The sequence below is a fragment of the Furipterus horrens genome, unplaced genomic scaffold (assembly GCF_987537825.1).
Source record: "Furipterus horrens unplaced genomic scaffold, mFurHor1.1.pri manual_scaffold_17, whole genome shotgun sequence".
Classification (NCBI taxonomy): domain Eukaryota; kingdom Metazoa; phylum Chordata; class Mammalia; order Chiroptera; family Furipteridae; genus Furipterus; species Furipterus horrens.
The window spans coordinates 12,965,426-12,976,730 of NW_028327187.1; the positions used below are offsets into that span (position 1 = coordinate 12,965,426).

The 11,305-nt window shown below is 39.6% G+C and overlaps 1 pseudogene; it reads left to right on the forward strand.

Annotated features, from left to right (window-relative positions):
* The first annotated feature begins 10,128 nt into the window (after window positions 1-10,128).
* Window positions 10,129-10,974, forward strand: LOC149990553 (ubiquitin-conjugating enzyme E2 E3 pseudogene; annotated as a pseudogene).
* The last annotated feature ends 331 nt before the right edge of the window (window positions 10,975-11,305 follow it).

Consider the following 11,305-nt stretch of genomic DNA (forward strand, 5'->3'; position numbering starts at 1 on the left):
AGCTTTACAAGAATATGGGAACAGTTTTACCAGCACCAAAAGGTAACTTTCAAACTACCATATCTCCGGGGAACTAGGTACCCCTTAAAACTTGGAAGGAAGGATCACCAGCAGACCAACTCAATTCTAAATGGAAATGACCCTATCAGGTATTCCTGAGTACCCCTATGGCTGTAAAGCTTTTAAGATCAATAGCTGGGTTCATATGTCCCAGGTAAAGCCAGCTCCCATTGATCCCAATCTGGCTCAGGACCATCTGGAGACCCAAACCCCAGACTACACCTGGAGCCACTGGAGGACTTCAGATTCCTTTTCAAAAGGAGGAAGCCCTAAAAGATAAGTAACGATTGATGTCAATGTACTAAAATCACCATTGTTCTGGATAGGTCCCCTTCTTGGAATATTTCCATTAGTACTTGTCTTCTGTATGAAGGCTTGTTTACTTCCTTCTGGGTGGAATCACATCTATGAGTGTCCAAAATAAAAAATCTCTTTGTTATTTCTATTAACCATTCTCTACTCACCTACACCCTGTATAGCGGAATGGGATAAATTTTTTTTTGTAAATTATTCTCAAACCTTAGCAGCAGGAGAAAATCTGGCCCAATGTTGGATATGTCCTCCTTACCCAGAAACTCCTTCCAGATACAGCACTCAGATAAAAGCTTACGCAATAGATAATGAGTCCTTGATCAATGTTTTAAATTCTTCCACTAGTTCTTGAAGAGTCAAATGGGAGCAGAACCCTCCTTTTTGCTTCCATATGACCACCCCACTAGAATTAAAGTAATTTAATTACTCCAGTACCCCTCTTAAGTGCAACAGTACTATAAGATGCACCCCATGTTATAATAATACTCATACCGGGGCCATTAACCCATTTGAAGCCTGACTTCTCTTTTAAGTTCCAGCTTCTAGAGAAATTTTCTGAGGGAAAAATTTTCAAACCTTTGAATTGGTCACATACAGTATCCTACCCGAATTATGATTCTAAGTGCATTCCTAACAGTACCCATTGCTGCTTTGTCAAAACTCATAATGTAGACACCAACGATACTACAAAATATGTTAGTTCGAAATTGAGCCAACTCCTTCAAGGGCTATTAGCAAAATTTCCACCACCTCCTGCGGGAAGAGAAGATTGGGGAAATAGCTTAGGCCCCCTTAAAGATTGCCTTTCCTCCTTGCCTATGCCCTCCTTAACAAATATAATTCCACCAATGCCACAGTCATTGCAGCACCCCCAGGCCTTGTCTGGCTATGTGGAACTCCCAATAACTGGCTAACAGATCATTCAGAACTTCAGGAAGCTATCACTTATACACATCTCAGCAACTCTAAACTTGGGGGTGACTGTACCTTAGGGACCTTGGCACCTCAAGACTTAGCATTATAAACATAACCCAGGGTCCTGGAAGGTAGTATCTCAGCAGAAAAAAAATGAGCTTTTGGTCTAGTAGCAGCTGGAGCTGCTGCCACTATAGCTGCTGCAGCCCCCTGTGGAGGTTTTGCCTCCCACAAGGCCACTCTAAAGGAACTCACTGAGATTATAGAAGTCTCCAAAGGTCCCTCAATGCTCTATCTGGGCTATCAAGATCAGTAGACTCGCTGGCAAATATAGTCATGGATAACCACCTTGTCTAACTTCTAACAGAACAAAGTGGGGTATGTGCTATTATCAATAAAACCTGCTCTACCTATATAACTAACTCTCGAATGGCAGAAACTAACATACGGAAAATTTTTGAACAGGCAGAATGGCTACATAAATACAACCAACAGGGCCAATGAATTAGGAATACCCTGACCTTCTGGATCTCTAGATTAACATGGCTACTACCCCTGCTGGGTTCCTTAATAACATTGTTATCCTTATTACTTTTCAGACCTTGTTTGTTTAATTTACTTATTAAATTCATATCTTCTAGACTTAAGCAGTTTCACATCAAAATGATGATGCTCCAGGGTTTCCAACTAATCCCTAAGGATGATGTTGAAGCTGACCAACATACAGCGTCCATGACAGCCTCAGAAGTTCCTCTTCGACCTCTAGATAGAATAAAGTTAGAGTTCTGTGGTTATTGATAGGCTGGCACTACTGCCTTGTCTAAGCTGGAAGAAGTTACAGAAGAATGAACTTCACCCTTCTGCAACCCCAAAGAGATTTTTGAGAACCATGTCTCTTAGGGGGAAGTTGAGGAAGGAAATAGTCAGGAGGGAGGAAACTTTGGAGACACCCCAGGACTAGGACAAGGGACATTGATACAGGACAGAGACCCTGTTCTAAGACCAGTTGCCCCTGCTTTCTGGAAAAGCAATGAATCATGGTGAATCATGACTACACCTGCACAGAAGATGCTACATGACCCCTGCTTTATTATAGTAGTGTTACAATAAATTAGTATTGTGGGACCCCTCCCCCAGTGGCCAATCAAGAAAAATCATGTGCAGTAACTTAAAAGTAATATAAGTACTTGTACATGCACACTAAAAGGTAGCAAAAACTAGCCAGGAAATATCTACCCTATAAGAATAGAATTCCTCCAGCCCCTGAGGTCAATCTCTGCTTGGAGTTAGCCCTGCTCCCATGTTCTACAGAGTGTACTATCGCTTAATAAATCTGCTCACTCTTTCTGCTATAAACTCTCTGTGTGTTTGGCTCAATTCATTATTCACGATCACTAAGAACCTGGTTACCTGTGCCCACCTGTGACACCTGGACAGATAAAGAAAATTGTAGAAGCTTTCACAAGAAGTGAGCAATCAACAGAGCTCATGACCCTGAAACCCTTACTCATGATTACTCATGATTCTTTGCCGTTAATGCCACTGGAAAGTTGGGCTTTTAAGAGACAGCTTTCTGTTCTGCTTGTGTGGTGCCCTACAATAAAGCAACTCTAATTCCTCTACTGCAATTCTCAGTGTTCAGTGTTTGGCTCTGCTGTGTGCCTGGCAAACAAAATCATTTCCTATTCAGTTACACCTGCAGCTCTCTGTCTGTCCTGCTGCTTAGACACTCAACAATTGCATATGGAGTCATGTACCTTGTAAAACGGATACATTCTGAGAAACGCATCATTAGACAATGTTGTTGGGAACATCACAGTGCACTTACCCAAACCTAGATGGTATGTATAGCCTAGTACACAACTAGGTTATATGGTGTAGCCCATTGCTCTGTAGAAGAGGAAAAATATTTTTTTCATCTGGAAGGAACCAAGGAAAACTGAATAACTCTTTAAAATGGGCCAACCCATCATGTTGAATAGCATCTTCAGCTAAAAATAAAAGTTGTTGGGGTGGGGGGGGGTGAAGTAGTCAGTTATGCACATTTAAGTCCCTGTCTTCCATTGACAAGAGTTTCTGGAGATTAGATCATCTTTCTCTTCTTGGTACAAGGAGGGAGACACCCTTACAAACAGATATTTCCTTTACAAATGCAAATGTCTCTTACAAAGGGTAACTTTTACTTGATTTCTAGTTTCTCCCATGCCTGCTATTTCTTAAAATTAGCAAGCCTCAGCCTGTGAGCCAAATGTCGCTGGTTTGGTTCCCAGTCAGGACACATGACTAGGTTGCACATCAAGTCCCTGAGTGAGATGCAACCACACAGTGATGTTTCCCTCCCTCTCTTTCTCCTTTCCCCTCTCTCTAAAAATAAATAAACAAACAAATAAATAATTTTTAAAAATAAAAATAAAAATAAAATTAGCAAGCCTAAAATAGTCCTTACTCCAAATAGACATATTTTGTGGTCACAAATTATATTTCCCTACAGATCCTACAACATGCTACTGTACTGAATACTGTAGGTAATTGTAATACAATGGTAAGTATTTGTGTAAAGTGTTGCACTACCATGTAACTAGGTGATAGGAATTTTTCAGCTCCATTATAATCTTATGGGACCACCATAGAATATGTGGTCCATCCTTGACAGAAACATTGTTATGCAGCTCATGATGTAGAATATGCTATTTCTGCATGTGCCTATATTTCTTATTATAATCAGACAGCCTGATCTTTTAAAATCACAGTACAGATTTTAATGTTGTTCAAATGTCTCAATAAGAACACATGTTCTTGTCAGACCCCAAATACCGACTTCTGATTTGGAAAATAGGAATACTACAGTCTTGCCCCAACACTTAGAACATGATGTCATCAAATTATCTCCTGAAGATTTCTCAAGTACGGGATTGGGAACACCGTGGGTACTAAGTAACCCATATTGATCAGCAGTTGGGTCAGTATGGGTCAAATGTACAGATTTCCTTGAAAGGAGCAAATTTCCCAGGGTTGTGGTAAAGGTCTTTGAGTCTACAAATGCTACTCTACAAATAACTTGTATACAGCTTGCAGATATACTGGTGTGGGTGGAAAGAGGGCAACATACTGAACCTAACAAGTTCAGGGAGGTCTGCATGACAGCCTTACAAACTCAGAGACCTAAAAACCATGTAAGACGGTCTAAAATTAAAACTTCTTAACTAAATGTGAGTCATGGCAAGTAGCCATGTCCTAGGCTGGCATTTTCCTTGACAAAGGTCAATATTTACCTTGATTAAGCCTGCCTGTTGTCTTTTTGAATCTAGGATAACATACTGCCCCACCAGAGCACAAAACCAGAAACTCCTCATTTTATCTTGTTGCTCAAATATCATCTGTATGTACTGTAAATGTTGTTTACTATCTTGTACCCCCCAATGTAAAAGAAGTATGTGTTTCTCCATTTTACCTTTTATCTAATATCAGAGATTTCCCCACTTTGCTTTCTCCATCCTCCCTAATCTACCACCGACGAAGTTCATGTAACCTTGTGTCTCCCCCTTTGATTGTAATGTATAAAATAAACTGCAAAACTGCCATAGTCTGGAGCATTTTCTCAATCTGTTGAGATTTGTTGCCCAGAAATTGTCATCAGTTTGGCTCAAATAATCTCATAAAAATTCTCTACAGGTTTGGCTGTTTCTTATGTGGATAGTGGATACATAATAAATACACGATGAAAATGCTTTGCAATCCTGTTTGCTTTTACTGTTCCCTTCTCTAAACTGGTCTAACCAGGACTACATAGTTAACCACCACTTTACATATCTAACGGACTTTTCACACTTTCACAGCTTTCTCTCTTTTCTGGTTAACACTAAATAAAAAATCAACTAGATAGGTGACTCTATTATCTCCATTTTAAAGTTAAAAAATTAGCCCCAAAGGGAAAGTTATTTACCCAAAATATACACACCAAAACCATGATATTTCTACTAATGTTGACCTCACCTCAGTATACCTGTTCTAAATTGCCCAGTCTCGATATGAAATGGGGTACAGATCTTCTCACAGCCCATGGTTTGGGGGACGAGGGAAGGAAATAATACAGCATTTAAGGTACTTTCCATATCTATGGCAAGTTGGTAGTTAGATAGTAGCTGTGCTACTACTCCAGGGCAAAAGGTATACACCACTCTCAGGATTTAAAAAGGATGGGCAACCTTGAGAGAGAGAAGCATGATAGAGGAGTGCCGTGATGTAGGATGATGTAGCAACCATGTGGGAAGCAGCAAGCACTTATGCAGTTCATAGGGATGATTCGGCCATGAGGCCTGGACTAGTAGGAAAGCAGGCATGTTGCTGCTTTGATTGTGCTTGCTCCAGCTGACTCCGAAGACGCCAACGACTCTGCTTTGAATACCTGGACTCTCTCTGGACTCTTGGAAGTCAGAACATATGGAGAAGACACTCTCTTAGGACTTGTGCTTTTCTTGGACTTCACCATGATCCAGTGTAACACGGCACATGCTTTTCTGGACTATTTATGGAGGTTAAAGACAACATACCCCATATCCTGAAAGAAAGCTGACAGCTAATGAATGGGGAACTATTGGGCATGGTTTTGGCTTACAGCTTTTGGGGAAGTAAGGGAAGTGCTGGCTCTCATGGGAGAACAGGGCTCTAAGCTGAAGTGCTCACTGCCCTTCCCCAGTTGGAATACTGTGAATAAAGACCTGTTTTTCTCAACACTAATTGTTGGGTCATACACCAAGTCACCATGTGAATGGGTCCAAGTTTACTTGGTAACAAATTCTTGTCCCTTTGCCTATTCTAGATTTCTGGTTTTTACAGGGCAGAAATATCCTGGTTTATCTTCACAATGGGAATTAGAGTATTTGCGCTAGGAGGGACCTTAGAGATCCTCTAGTCCCACTAGAGGATGGTGAAATAACTATCTCAGGAAAAAATGTTAGTTTTTAAACAGGTTTTGAGCAAGACAGGCAGATACTTTGCTCTTTTTTAAAATCTACTTACTTGGAATCCTTGCAATCAAATCTCTCAGACTTGTTTCAATCTCTTTAGTCTCTAAAGCTGACATAAACAGAAATTCAGGTCAGATAAGGGTAAGGCTCATGTCAATGTTAATTTAACTTTATTTTTCCAGCCTGGGCCAATATGTAACAGAAGCTAGAGAACCTGAAAGAAAAAAAAGGAAACTAGGAAATTTCTGTGCATTTTTAATAATGTGTACACATTTATAAAATAATGTGTAAGCTGGTGTTTATTACTTTATATTAAACAATAATCTTGAATCTTTCGGTTTGTGATATAGAATCTGGAACATGAGAGAGATTTCAATAAGTTTCTAAGAAGTCTGACTGAGACTGTAAATGCAGAACCATAATTAGTAATATTCTTTAGGCCTTTAAGAGGTGGGTTGACCATCCTCCCTTTATCTAAAGTCTGCTCTGCTCCTAGCTTTCCATTATACAAATATGAAAAGAAGAACCAGAATGTTTAGAATATGGAGCATTATATACAAAGTGAATTGAAAACTTTAATGAAGGTGAGAAAAGTCATGAGACACATCGTGGATAACAGTATCAAAAAATGGAGAAAAACAAATACAATATACATACTATTTTTACTCTAACATCTGTCCTACAATTTGTTCTGTGAAACAAACTCAAAGAGAGTCTGACGCTCTGCTATAAATAAATAATGAAGATTTACTCAAGGGCCTTAGGGCTTGCAAACTGAAAATACATTTAAGCAAAAACCCAGAAGTGTTCCAAAGAAAAAAGAAAGTTGAAAGTCCTTACAGTAAAAAGTGTATTCTTGAAGATTATCAGCCCTGCATTTTTAGCTCTAGAATTGGTCCAGGTCAGGTAGCAGTTAGATGTCAGACAGTAAAGATGATACATATCAGATGATCTGGAAGATGGGTGCCAGGAGTTCTGGTCAGTCCCAGTGGTCTAGATAATGGATATCAAGTTAATGTATAAGTAAGTCTTCTGGGGGTAACCACATGACCTGGATATGTAAATTCTTCAAGGGATTATTAGACGCTTACCTGAAGGTCCATATGTATATGTAGACATTGACATAGGACTGAAAAGTACCAAAAGTTTGAGTTTCCATGTTGTTAGAACAATAATGTAGTCTTTCCTCATGCCTCAGCCAATGTTAATACTTTTAGCGGCTTGGTTAAAAATAACTTTTATATATCCCTTATCTTCACTCTTCCTTAATTCATAACATTTCTTTCAAAAATCTTTTCAAATGTATTCTGTTTACCTTTAAAATGGCTTTCTATTTGAAGAGGATCACCTGGTAGAATCACATTTAGTGCAGTAGTTCTCAACCCCAGCTTTTTAGATGTACTGGGCATATGTAATAAATATTAGTGCTTGAGTTTACTCCAAAACAATCAGAATCTTTAGGAGGTAGTAATGTAACCACACAGAAATTTCATTTCCTTAATATAACCTTTTCTCCTTTCTTTCCTTTTCATTCAAACTGGCCTTATCCAGCACCCTGACTCACTTGTCTCTTTCTCCTTTGCATGTCCACTCTATTAATCATTCAGCCTTTAGGAAAATAAGGTTCTAGTCAGCATCAAATAATCTCAGGAACAAAGCTTTGGGGCTAATGCACAGAGACAGAGTTTCAATCAAACTAGATATAACATCTAGGTCTCAGTTGTATATCAGCTCCAGTCCCTGAAAAGTGTAGAAACCAGATGAAATGATGCCATGGTTGACATCAGGGCCTGATGCACTGATCAACTACCCAATCCCCTAGCACCAACCAATCAATAGAGACCATGATCATGACCACAACCCTAGTTCCCTTAGTCATCATGATTAATGATTTTCCCCCATATAATTTATCCTCTGGAAACCATCAATGAGCCAGGTCTTTGAGCACTAGCTCACTTGTTACTCCAAGCATGAACCACTTCCTCAAGTAATAAACCCTTACTTTATTTGTTAAAAGCTCGTCTGTGTCTCATTGGGCTTTGATGGGCACAGACAAATGAACTCTAAGTCTGGTAACAGTTTTGCCTATGGATTTGTGGACCCCCAGTCCAGGGCATGCCACAAGACCCTCCACTTAGCAGCTTCTCAGAACTGTTGTCTTGGAGGCAGAGGCTGGACAGCAGGCCATGGTGAGGTGCCTCCAACCTACTATGCTTTTGTTGGCAGCATTTTTAAAAAAATTGGAAAAGAGTAGATTTGGGATTTGCTCTAGTTTTGGAAATTGAAGACAGTTTCTGGTAAGGTTTCAAGTGTGATAAACCCAGGAACACTACTCTCCTCTAGGCTCTGGGAAGCCCAAATAGAAACTAGGAGGGAAACTATTCCTGAGTTATTTCAATTAATTTGTTTGATCTAGTCTCCCAGACTTGGGGAAACTTGGCAGGAATGAAGAGGGAGTAGTCTTGTTCATCTAGGCTCTTTCTCTCACACTCAAAAAAGTTGATGGAAACCATGAAGGAGAAATTGTGTTTGTCAGTCTGCTTGAGGCTGTATTTGTTATTTGTTAAGTCTATGTCTCATCTTGTAGGAAGGGGAGTCAACTCTGACTACATTTCAACAAACCTAGAAGGAGCAGACAGTGGAAGATCATCCTGGCCTAACTCAAGACAGCTATTTATTTCAAATATACCAGACTGAGCAAAACTTGTGTTTGTCCCTGCATCCCTGAAGAGGTTGTAATACTTAGGGTTTGAGACATAGGGGGAAGTTTGGGCCACTCAATCCCTCCTACTGTCTTGTCTATTGTGTCTGACTTGTTGCTGGCTGAACTGTAGAAAGATATAAGGGTTGGTGAATTGTTAGATCTTGTAACTGTTCATTCCCTATTTGTTCTTTTATGTAAACTGTGTAATTTTGGGACTTATTTAACATTGTTTGAGGTAAAATAAGTAATTATTTTAATTGATAAAGACCTTAGTAACATGGGCAATTCCATCTCTGTACCCCAGTATAGTTCTCTGGGCTGTATTTTACAGAACTGGAGTAGATTTAACTAAGAACCTATGAAAATAATACTAAAATCTTACTAAAACACCACCTAAAAACTTTGTCCTAAGAACTCAGCTTGGTAACTAAAGTTGGAGAAAAAATACTTTGGCTAAATAAAACAAACATTGATAGGTTAAAACAAAAGTTTTTAGTACAGTACTGCCAAATGCTGAATGGGGCAAAGTTGACACACTGTTGACTTCCTAAGATTAAAGGCTTCCAAACAAGTCTGCTCTATTTACCGTAGTGTGAAGAAACTTATTTATTTATTTTTAGAGAGAAGGGATGGGAGGGAGAAACAGAGAGAAACATTGATGTGCAAGAAATATATTGATTGGGTGCTTCTCACACGCTGCCAACTGGTGGCAGGGCCTGGCCCACAAACCAGGCATGTACCTTGACTGGCAATTGAACCAGTGACCCCTCGGTTCACAGCTCAGCACTCAATGCACTGAGCTACACCAACCAGAGCCCTAGTGTGAAGAAATTTAAAAGATAGCAAGAAAGAGATTATAATGAGAAACCTGACCAGCAACAGCTTGGGGCATTAGTTAGGCTGGTTAAATCAAGATAAAATTAATAACAAAACCAGGGTCCCTGAGGACCCAAAGCATTTTTACTCAAGAATGGCTAAAAGGGTCAGGAGATAGAAAAGAGAAACCCCGAGGACTCCTTGAAATGGGAATTCCTGAGTTGTGGTACAAAAACCTTGATGAAGCCCTGACTCAAACTACAGTTAGAATAAAGAATATGAAGCCCCACACCATAACAGCACATGAGCAGGCTGGGCAGATGGCCAAGTTTTCCAAGTAATAACTTTGTCAAGATGTTCAGCGATAAGCAAAGGTACAATGAGAACCCCAGCAACAGCACTGGTAGTTCAGATGCAAACCAATGAGTCACAGCCACTCTAGAGCCTGAAGGACAAGACGAAAGAAAACCTTCCACCCAGGAGAAGAAAAAACACCAAACTCTCTGGCAAAACCACTGCTAAGTTATCCACTAGTGTTAAAAGAATTCAGAAGGAGCTAGCTGAAATAACCCTTGATCCTCCTCCTAACTGCAGTGCTGGGCCTAAAGGAGATAACATTTGAGTGGAGATCAATTATACTTGGTCTACCAGGTTCTGTATATGAAGGTGGTGTGTTTTTTTCTGGATATCACATTTTCATTCGATTATCCACTTAAGCCACTGAAGTTTACCTTCCGCACCAGATTCTATCACTGCAACATGGACAGTCAGGGAGTCATATGTCTGGATATCCTTAAAGACAACCGGAGTTCTGCTTTGACTATTTCAAAGGTTTTGCTGTAAATTTGTTCTCTTTTGACAGACTGCTACCCTGAGGACCCTCTGGATGGAAGCCTAGCCACTCAGTATTTGACCAACAGAGCATAACATGACAAGATCTCCAGACAGTGGACCAAGATGATGAATCCTTTTAGCTTTACCTTGTCTGGGAAGCACTTTATCTGCCCTTCCAGTCTAAATGATAGCATTGCTGGATAGAGTAATCTAGGTTGTAGGTCCTTGCTTTTCATCACTTTGAAGAGACATGTGACCTAATTCACATAATTTGTATGCAGTGTGAAGGAGCAGAAGACATCTTTTCACTGTGCCACAAAATTTCATAACCTTTACAATACAGACTTCTGCAACATGCAGTACTGATTGTACTCTTTGCTTTTATCCTTTGGAGGCTGGGAGACTCCTCAAAAAAGTAAATGCTATCAATAGTAGAACTTTGTGGCTGCAGATTAGTTGTTTAAAATGTCTACTTACAAGTGTTGCTTCTTTGTGATGCACTAAGGATACCAAATATTATAGTGTATTTTAGCCTAATTCATTATCTGTATGAAGTTATAAAAGTAGCCACAGATGACTAGGAATTAGGCCATTTGTATTAAACCCAGATCTATTTACAGGTATGTGGTTAATACTGTTGTGGAAAATGTTTTACCTTATACCCTTATCGGTTTGTAATGAGAGGATTTCCTTTTAT